Consider the following 10,977-nt stretch of genomic DNA (forward strand, 5'->3'; position numbering starts at 1 on the left):
CTATATATATGGAAGTCGGGTTTATGAACTCCAACTCTGTATTTGTTTTGATAATCCACACTCCTCTCAAGTCTTTGAAGCTCAAGTGTCCTAGCACTAAGGAAGGCCACTGAAAAACCCGAGTAGTGTGACTCTCCACATACAACATAAAGTTATTCTACTGCCATCTTAAAATCTTCAATCATTTGCATTAGTAAAAAATGTAGATATATTCAATGATGTTATCAAGAAATAAACTAGGTTAATTGAATTGAATATAACCTACCTATACATGTACATGATTGTTTGGACTGCACACAATGGCCATGTGTTTTGCATATTGTTGTTTTCTAGGGGAAGATGGATTGCAGTTTTGATTAATTGTACTAATTCTCAGACTCAGACTGAGGACTATGTAATTTTTTAGGCCCCTTTCATATCCTATATAAGCCTTCTTTGGAGATCTTGAAAATGACTTTCAAAAACTGAAATTAGTTTTCTTTCTAATCCCCTAGAGACCAATGCAGTGAATTTCATCATACTATGATGATTAAAAATGCTAAAATGAGTCATGATATAATTAGGAATTTCTTTGTTCAAATCAAACCTCATGAACTACATCTAACACCAGTTCCATTTATAAAAGCAGTCCATCCTTCTTGATGCTGAAGACAAATTTTGGCAAGGGAAAAATATTATAACTTTAGGTGTATTTATTAGTCAGTCAAATCTTTCTTCCTTTCCTTTTTTTTTTTAAGTAAATGGTGATATAGTATCTCAGGTGATTTGGCAACCTATACAAAGACACAGTAGAAGAGAACAAGAAAAATTATGAGAACTATAGGGAAGCCATTATAGCTGAAAAACAGGTGACAAAAGGAAGAAACTTTTACTGTCTTAACAGCTGGTAAAACAATTTCTCTAAGAGGGTAACACCACATTTTTCAAGAAGTATTTTAACAACCCACTTGGGATGAGAGATGAGACCCCACCAGACATGTCAAGTTAAAAATGATGGCACTGAGCAGGAATGGAATCTCAAAATAGAAGGACACTTTGTTTTGTTGAACCCTTAGATGGAGTTGGGAATGTACATTTATAAAGAGGATCTAGGGCAAAGCCAAATCACTCAGGATAATAAAGAGATGAGTGTAAAGAGATTGGGGAAGGGACACAGGAAGGGGGGGTATAGATCCAGGAAGGCTGTATACCTTGGAAGAAAAGTAGAGACAAAGGAAAAAAGAAATCTTAGAAGAGTGTCAGAGCTGAGAAGGAACTTTGGAGAAGAAATGTCAAATAGTGAGTTGGGGCGTTGCTGCTATACCACACATGCTAGGAGATCCCTTTCATCTTCTCTGTGAATTCTGTGTTTCTTACCAAGACTTTTGTAGAGATGGGCTCAACATAGAGAATGTGAAGATATGCAAAAGTTCTATGTCCATGTGGGTGTAAAATAAAAACAAAGGTTGCTTTCATAGAGGAGACAGCTGGTATCTGAGCTCATATGCAGTGTAACAACAAAGTGAGAAGGGATGAGCCTGAAAGAATAAACAGGATGATTTCATGAGAGGTCATGTGAGACATTTTAAAACATAAGCCCCTTGGAGCACTGGCATGGCTTAGTCTTAATCTCAGGGTTGCGAATTCAGGCACCACATTGGGCTCCACACTGGGCATGGAGTCTACTTAAAAAAAAAAAAAAAAAGTGTGCCCCTTATCGTAGGGCAAATAAAGAACAGTCACAGAGATTTCAAAAGAAAAATGATACAATCAAGGTTATAGTTTAGAAAGATGACTCTAGCAGATGACTCTAGAGAATGGGTTGGAGGAAGAAATGCTAGAGGCAAAGGAAAGTTGCAAAACTTTGCAGCAGTCAAGGCAAGACATGTCAATGACCTATGCTAGTTAGAGTAACAGTGAAGATGGGGAGAACTGGACAACCCGGACACATTAAAGTTTAAATCAGTAGGTCTTGATGATTGATTGGATAGAGGCAAAAGGATTATCAACCTTATGGATTGTCCAGGACTAAAGAGGTTCCCAAGACATGAGACTTTCAGTTTTAAAATTAAGACAGCTCCAGGCAAGCCATTCCAGTTTTTATGGAACTGTGGGGGTTCCACGGATGTGAAATTTTTCATACAAACACCAAAAAAAATCTGGGAAAACAGGGGTGAATTTGTCACTTTAATGGGGGGTGAAGTTGTGGGTGAGTGAGGTGACACCTAATTTCTGGCTGGGGAATGGAGATACCAGTCACTGAGACAGGCAAGGCAGGAAAAAAAAAAAAAAAAAAAAAAAGAAAGAAAAAAAAAAAAAAAACAGATTCAGGTGGGAAGAAAATGTTGAGTTTTATTTTTGGACATGTCCAGTTTCAAGGACTTACAGAACACCAAAGAAGAAATATCTAGAGGGCAATTAAGTCCTTTTAAGTATCTGGCACTTGGCAGGTTCTCTTATGTCGACCACCTAAGAGTTGTGCTGTAAGAAACAACAACATCTCCCCTTCCTCTCTGCCATCTGCTTGGCAGTCACAAAGCAGCAACCATGCATGAATGCATCTCCATCCATGTTGGTCAGGCTCACGTCCAGATTGGCAATGCCTGCTGGGAACTCTATTACCTAGAACATGGCATTCAGCCCAATGGCCAGATTCCAAGTGACAAGACCATTAGGGGAGGAGATGACTCCTTCAACACCTTCTCCAGTGAGACAGGAGGTAGGAAGCATGTGCCCAGGGAAGTGTTTGTAGACCTGGTACCCACAGTCACTGATGGCATTCACACTGGCACCTACCACCAGCTCATCCACCCTGAGCAGCTCATCACAGAAGAGGAAGATGCTGCCAATAACTATGCCAGAGAGCTCTACACCATTGGTAAAGAAATCATTGACCTTGTCTTGAACTGAATTCGGAAACTGGCTGACCAGTGCAGGTCTTCAGGGCTTCTTGGTTTTCCACAGCTTTGGAGGGGGAACTGGCTCCGGGTTTACCTCTCTGCTGATGGAATGTCTCTAAGTTGATTATGGCAAGAAGTCCAAGCTGGAGTTCTCCATTTACCCAGCTATCCAAGTTTCCACAGCTGTAGTCAAGCCCTACAACTCCACCTTCACTACCCATACCACCTTGGAGCAATCTGATTGTGCTTTCAGAGTAGACAATGAGGTCATCTGTGACATCCGTTGTAGAAACCTCGATATTGAATGCAAACAACACTAATCAAAAAAGGTTGATAGGTCAAATTGTGTCCTCCATCACTACTACTCTCAGATTTGAGAGAGCCCTGAATGTTGATCTGAGAGAATTCCAGACCAACCTCATGCCCTATCCTCACATCTACTTCCCTCTGGACACTATGCCCCTGTCACCTCTACTGAGAAAGCCTACCATGAACAGCTTTCTGTAGCAGAGATCACCAATGCATGCTTTTGAGCCAGTGAACCAGGTGGTGAAGTGTGAGCCTCACCACAGTAAATACGTGTCTTGCTGCCTGTTATACCATGAAATGTGGTTCCCAAAGATATCAATGCTGCCATTGCCACCATCAAGACCAAGTATACTATCCAGGTTGTGCACTGGTTCCCCTCTGGTTTCCCAGTTGGCATTAATTACCAGCCTCCTGGTGGAGACCTGGCCAAAGTACAGCGAGCTGTGTGCCTGCTGAACACAACCACAGCCATCACGGAGGCCTAGGCTTGCCTGGACTGCAAGTTTGACCTGATGTATGCCAAATGTGCCTTTGTTCACTGGTATGTGGGGGAGGGCATGGAGGAAGGACAGTGGGTTTTTTTTTTTTTTGAGGCCCATGAGGACATGGCTGTCATTCAGAGGATTATGAAGAAGCTGATGTGGATTCTGTTGAAGGAGAGGGTGAAAAAGGAGAAGACTACTAAAGTTAAAAATATCACAAAGGTGCTTCTTTTACAGGGAAGCTTGTTCTGTTTTAAACTTGAAAAGTTGTGCTCTGATGAGCTGATTTGTGCGTAGCAGTGTATAGTCTCATATACAATGCTAACCTATGCTTTAAAACACATGCTCTGTTATAGACCCAAGCTGTCCATTTCTCTGATGGGCTTGAATAAAGTATTCCCAGTCTTAAATGAATAAAAGGAAAAAAGAAAGAGAAAAAATTAGATTTAAAATATAGTGTGGAAGTTACTGGCATATAGATGGCTCCTGAAGCTATGTGAATAAGTAAGACTGCCCAGGGATGGTTTATACCAGAGAAAAGGAGAGAAGAAAGAAAGAGAAGAGAATAATGGAAAATGGGGGGAGGGAAGGAAAGGGAACTGAGGATAGAGTCCTGTGAAATACCAATAGTTTCAAGATATATAAAGGTGACTGAGATGGAGCAGCTATAATGTGAGATAAAAATTAAGACTACATGGTCTAGAATTCAGGGAAAGAAAATGCTGGAAGGATGTGAGGTCAGCGTCAAGTGCTGCACACAGATCAGGTAAGATAAAGGCTGAAAATTATCTTTTGGATTTAACAACATGGTCATTATTGATCTTGGTGAAGGCAGCTTTAAGACAAATGGGAGAGAGGAGCTAGACTGAAGAATTAATGGCAGATAAGAAACAGAGTTAAAGGGTAAAAAACCCAAAAACAAACTCCTTCAAAAAGTTTCCAAGGAAGGAGCTATAAATGGAATAGATGAAGGGAGATATAGGGTTAAGGAAAATGTTTTTATAATGGGTACCTTAGTCGAAGTCTTCCAGGAAACACACCTGAAGTGAGGATTAAAACACTATTCTTCATGGAGCACCCAGATGGCACAAACAGCCAATTCTTGGTTTCAGCTCAGGTCATAGTCTCAGGGTCATGGGATCAAGCCCCACATTGGGCTCAGTACTCAGCACTGAGTCTGCTTGAGATTTTTCTCTCCCTTTCCCTCTGTCCCTCCTACTTGTGCTCTCTCTCTAAAATAAATAAATAAGTCTTAAAACAACAAACAAACAGACAAAAACTATTCTTCTTTTGTGAGATGCTAGCCCAGGGAAATGAGGATAAGGAAAGGAGGAACAAAGCAAGGAGAGATGCAAACCAATGTGATGAGTTGCACCAAGCACTGATGGCCACTTCATAATGATCTGTGAAGACACACAGTAGGATGTTCAGCAGGTGTGTCTGCAGGCCCTGTCAGAGGGCTGTACAAAGCAAGCACACCTCAGAGCAGTCTGTGTTGGGTAAGCAGGAACATTGGAATTCATCCTTTGCTACTCTAATCTCATTGGTCAATATTCATCCTACAAGAAACTTTCTCCTCCACACTTCCAGGCTATGTCATCCAATCCCCTAGCAGTCATCAAGAAGTCAGATTCCATGCCCTGAGTCTAGTCATTAATCCAATCTGAATGAAACAGTCAATGCACCCTGGAACAGAGAGCTCAGTGTGTGGGCCATGGGAACAAGGCAGGCTCAAGGCTCTAACTCGGACTGCAGCAAAGATGCAGTCTGATGGCAGTGGTGACAGACAACACAGTCCAGGGTCAAGCAATATCTTTATTTTTTTTAAAGTGATCAAGAGAGTCTAAGAAGATGCCCAAAATTTGTGTTCAAAATAGTAGAAAAGATTCAACATACTTAAACGTCACTGGAATTGAATCAATAGAGTAGAAGCTGAAGGTACAGGAGAGAAGGAGTCTTGTTGACAGAAAGGTTTGGTACTAAGAAAGAAAATAGGTAGATAAAAGTAATTTTATAGAAGAGGTGAAAGGGGTTGTAAAATCCCCACATAAACTCTTAAATATCCTCAGTGCTGGAACATATTTATTTCATTTTCATGTCTTGCGCTGGGCATCATGAGAAAATCTACACTGTAGTTCACTAACCTTGATCTAGCCTTCCTCTGCCTTTAGGATTCATATGATGCAAGTTAAAGCCCTGTGCTTTAAGGGGCAGAGAGAGATATAAAGTGTAATAAGCTATAATAATGAAATGGTATCAGTTGAGTCACTATATTGCACACCTGAAACTAATATAACATTGTGTGTCAACTATACTAAAAAAAAGGTTTTTTAGATAAATAAAAGCTATGGTACAGAACAAATGGAGCTCTTAGAGCTTTGGCAAAAGCAAACTTGAAACTTTTCACAGGAATATTCCTAGTATCAAGGACTCCCATGAAAAATGGCACACAGGAAAAAGCAATCCATATTGAAGAAAAAAAATTATATTTTTATCTTTAAGAACCAGTGAAAAAGAAAACTTTGAAAGAAACTTTCAAATAAACATATTTAAAATGTTCAAAATGATAAAAGAAGAATAAAATAGGGGAATAAAAGAACTAGGTTTTTAAAAACAGATAATAGAATTTCTGGAAATGAAGAATACAATCATGAAAATTAAATGCAAAATGGATGAGTGGAATTAAGACACTGCTGAAAAGAAAACAGACGAATTAAAAGATGGAACCTAGAAAATCAGTCAAAATACAGCTTAGAGAAAAAAGAAACAGAATACATGAAAGCATAATGAAAAGAAATCATGGATAGAAGAAGTTCCAACAGTTAATAGGATTTCAAAACATCAAGAATCAGAAAGACATAATATTTGAAGACATAATGGCAGAAAATGTTCTTGAATTGAAGGAAGATCCATGTACGAAGCATGGTGTTATATGATGCTGGTGTGAATCTCAGTTTTAGCTATCTGTCCTACTTACTCTTGTTTGAGCTAGTGCTACACTCATTAACTTCATGTAGGCAAAAACTTGGTTGTACCTGATCTCATGCCCATGCTGCTCACTTCTCACTTGTTGCCCTGGGGTTTCTGGATTGATATCAAGGCACAGATGCTATGGTACCCATATATGAAAACCTCATGAGTGAAAGGGAATTAACCTTCTATGGGGTGAATCTTTGACATCATTTTGCCTCCACTATCCACAAACTTTCAGTGCCAGGTGCTAAACAACACTCAGAGTGATAGATAACGGGGCATAGGTCCTCAGCCACATTATCAAGTGAGCTGGTACAGTGGGCAGGGGGATAAAGCTAGAAGCCAATTCTATGCCAGGCTAGCTTGTTGCACACAGAAGTGACTGCAAACTATATAAATATACTCAACTAAGTGATTCCCCAATTAAATTTCTTCTTAAATCCCCAAAACATTTCCAATAGCACCCAACTCAAGAGTAATTTTGAAAGAAAGATATGCATCAGGGTTCTCCAGAGAAACAGGTCCAAAAGGATATATATCTGTATAAAAGATTTATTTTAAGAAATTGGTTCACAGCATTGTGGGGGTGATCTCAAGACCCGCAGTCAGAAAACTGGAGATCCAGGAGAAGAGATGGTGTAGTTTCAGTCCAAAAGCCAAGGTTGAAGACCCAAGAGGAGCCCATGTTTCAGAAAGCAAGAATGAAGTCTTAGCTCAACACTCAAGCAGGAGTTCCCCCTTACTCATGGGAGGGTGATAATCAGCCTTCAACCAATTGGATGAGGGCCACCTACATTAGAGAGGGCAATCTGCTTTACTCAGTCTACCAACTCAAATGTTAATCTCATCCAAAAACACTCTCACAGACACCCAGAAATATTTAAGAAACTATCTAAGCACTCCATCACCCAGTAAAGTCAACACATAAAATTAACCATCACAGGAAGTCAAAGTTGAATGGTCTAGTGATTTTAACAAATTGCAGGTAAAGTATCCTACTTCTCTAAACTTCACAAAAGCATATGACCATATGAGCATTTTGAAAGGCCAATGCAAGTGAGGAGCCTGAGTCGAAGCTTCATTAGTTTCAACCACTGTTGAGTGAACTAGATAGTGAGTTTACATAAATATATACTCCCAATAGTGTCAAAAGAACACAACCAGAGAGCAGCTTTTCTTCTAAAATTTAGGCTTTGTCTAGTATTTTTACTTTTTTTAAAATATTTTATTTATTTATTTGACAGATAGAGATGACAAGTAGGCAGAGAGGCAGGCAGAGGGGGTTGGGGGAGCAGGCTCACTGCTGAGCAGAGAGCCCGATGTGGGGCTCAATCCCAGGACCTTGGAATCATGACCAGAGCTGAGGACAGAGGCTTTAACCCACTGAGCCACCCAGGCACCCCATTGTCTAGTATTTTCAATACTTGGACTAGAACATTCCAGGAATCTTTGCTCCCACCCAGAGCCTAGGGCTACAATACCCACCTGATCATGTAAGAAAACATTTAACTATCGAAAGTTTTCTTCATTTCATTTCATTCATCACAATAATTGCTAAAACCCTTCCATTCCACTTGAAACAAATAGCACCTCTTGGGTGTTTGGACAATACTAGATTCCTGATCTTTATCAGAAAAAAAATAACCCCATTGTCATTTGAGATTGTAATTGGTTGAAGGATTTTATGCTACACTATAGGATACAATATAGTCCTTCTGGATTTTTAGTTAAACTTGATTTTATTCTTAAAGGAAAAATCAATTATAATTTTATATTTTCTTTTTCAAGAAACAAGTTTATACTGTTTCCACAAGATCTGCTATCAAGCTAGCTCTGATAGCCAGGATATAAATTCCCATGTGAATCAGCACCACATACAGCATTGAGCTAGGAAAGTCACTTTCTGGGTTTCCAGGGTCCTAACTTTACAAGTCCTCTCAAGGAAGAGGTAGGGAAAGGGATATGTTTACTCTTTGTGTACATTAGGGAGAACTAGAAGGAAGGTTTCTTCCTCTTGCTCTTTCTCTCCTCTTCCTCCCCCCGCTCCCGCCCTCACCACCAGTTCTACAAGATGGAGATGTTGGTGATCTGGTAATCCCAAAAGTTCTATTAAAAAAAAACAGACAAAAACTCTGAATTACACCCCATTATACTTCCAGTGGAAAGTGTATCCTCGGAAAAAGGGTTACAAGTCAAAATCTACTGAGAGGATTCCAAACCAAGACACAAAACAATCCTACTTTTAATTCTCTACAATCTCAGGAACAAGAAGGCCTCCTCCCTTTCTCAAGAATATCCCAGAAGAGGGTACTATCTAGGCTACTGAAATATTTCCATCCAGTTCTGCCCTTGTGATAGAATCTCAGGGAAATTGAAAAAAAAATTAATATGCAGAAGACACAAAGACATGGGTGGGAAGTTTAGTATGTTAAAGGAAGTATAATAAATCTATGTAAGGACACCAAAAAATAAAATTTGATTTTCTGATGAAAGACTCAAAACTAAATTCTAGGCTGGTTTATTGTTTTGTTTTGTTTTGTTTTGTTTGCCCCTTTCCCTAAACTCTCTTAGCTGGCACAGCAGATTAATCCATGTTCTCTTTCTTCCAAAATATAAGCCTTATGTCCAAGTATGCCTAATATTCCAGGTTAAGACTATATTTTAGCATACCTATACCTTCTTTTCTCACCAGTCAAGTTGTATGCTTATCAGAAAATCAGTTTGTGATGTGTTTTCATTATTTTAATTTCTTTATTGAGTTAAAAATTTTATAAACTGATGAAATATGTGTGAGAAAAGAGAGGTAGATTTTTCATGAAAAACTGAATGCTTTGGTAAAAACGAGATAAAGGCATTTGTTAAAAAAAAAAACTGCTGTGAAATTAAGTGTGAGTGAGATAAAAAAGAATGGTGAAAAAAATTAAAATCTTAAGGGACACTGCACTAAGATTGCTCTGCAAACAAATGTCTTTAAACTTTTGTGCAGCTTTCAAGAAACTAAAACTGAAAATCATAGACAATGAATTATGATCAAGATTAAAGCAAAAATAAAAACAACTTACAACACTGAGTGGATTCACATCTAAAAAATAAAACAAGGCATTAGCCTAATATCAAAACATTGGTATATGTATGTACATCGTGAAGCTTAATATAAAATAGAATGTCAATTCTAAATGTGTCTGATTTTGAATGAGTCTCCTGCTTTGAGTCTTTAAACTGATCCCCACTCTCTAGAGTCTTCCACTGTGCAACACTTCCATGCTTATCTTCCAAATGCTGTGTGTTCATTGGTTTCCCAGTGCTTGCCCTACAAACCAAACTCTGTGGCTTAACAAATTCTACATAATTTTACTGAACTTAATTTTCTAATTTTATTATCTAGTCATATAATTTACCGGTAGCCCAACTGGACTCACAATTCTCTGAACCTATGTTGTAATTTTACTCTCATCCTAGTCTCTTTAATTGGAAGAAAGAGAGGAAGGGAGAGAGGGAGGGAAGGAGGGGGAAAGCAGGAAGACAGGCAGGGAGGGAGGGAGGGAGAGAGAGAGGAAGAATTAACTTCTTAATGACGTTACTCCAGTGACAGGTGTGAGGCAGTGATGGTTTTATCCCATCACAGATGGTCCCAGAGCATTTGACCTCCCACTCAGTTCTAGCTAGCCCACTTAGTACATGGATTCACAGTGATGTGTTCAAGTGCTGTTAAATGTGGCAAGTTTGGGGAACACATCAACGTTCATAAATGATATGAATCATGTGGAAGAAAGCAGAATTCAAAAATTCTATAAGCAGAATGTAGGTAGAAAACCTTAAAAAGGACAGATGTAAATTTGGAGTGATGTAGAGAAATAATGTTCATTTGACTGTCTTGGGTCTATAAATTTGCTTAAGTTCACAATGAAAAGAAATTTATAAACATATACAAAATGGGGGCACCTGAGTGGCTCAGCTGGTTAAGCATCTGCCTTCAGTTCAGATCATGATCCCAGGGTCCCGGGATTGACCCCAACATTGGGCTCCCTGCTCTGTGGGAAGCCTGCTTCTCCCTCTCCCACTCCCTGTGCTTGTGTTCCCTCTCTCGCTGTGTCTCTCTCTGTCAAATAAATAAATAAAATCTTATATATATATATATATATATATATATATATATATATATATATATACACACACACACACACACACACACACAAAATCTTCTACAAGCAGAAGAAGTTAGTTACAAAGTGAATCAGGGGAAATTAAAGTACTCTGGGCTGGAAGGAAAAGACAGGACCATTGGTTAGCAACCAGTTAAGTCCCAACCTGGGAGTTCTTAAACAACTAACAGA

The 10,977-nt window shown here is 39.1% G+C and overlaps 1 pseudogene; it reads left to right on the plus strand.

The window, feature by feature from the left end:
- The first annotated feature begins 2,316 nt into the window (after window positions 1-2,316).
- On the plus strand, window positions 2,317-5,105 carry LOC131809429 (tubulin alpha-1A chain-like; annotated as a pseudogene).
- The last annotated feature ends 5,872 nt before the right edge of the window (window positions 5,106-10,977 follow it).

This window comes from Mustela lutreola, chromosome 10 (genome assembly GCF_030435805.1).
Source record: "Mustela lutreola isolate mMusLut2 chromosome 10, mMusLut2.pri, whole genome shotgun sequence".
Classification (NCBI taxonomy): domain Eukaryota; kingdom Metazoa; phylum Chordata; class Mammalia; order Carnivora; family Mustelidae; genus Mustela; species Mustela lutreola.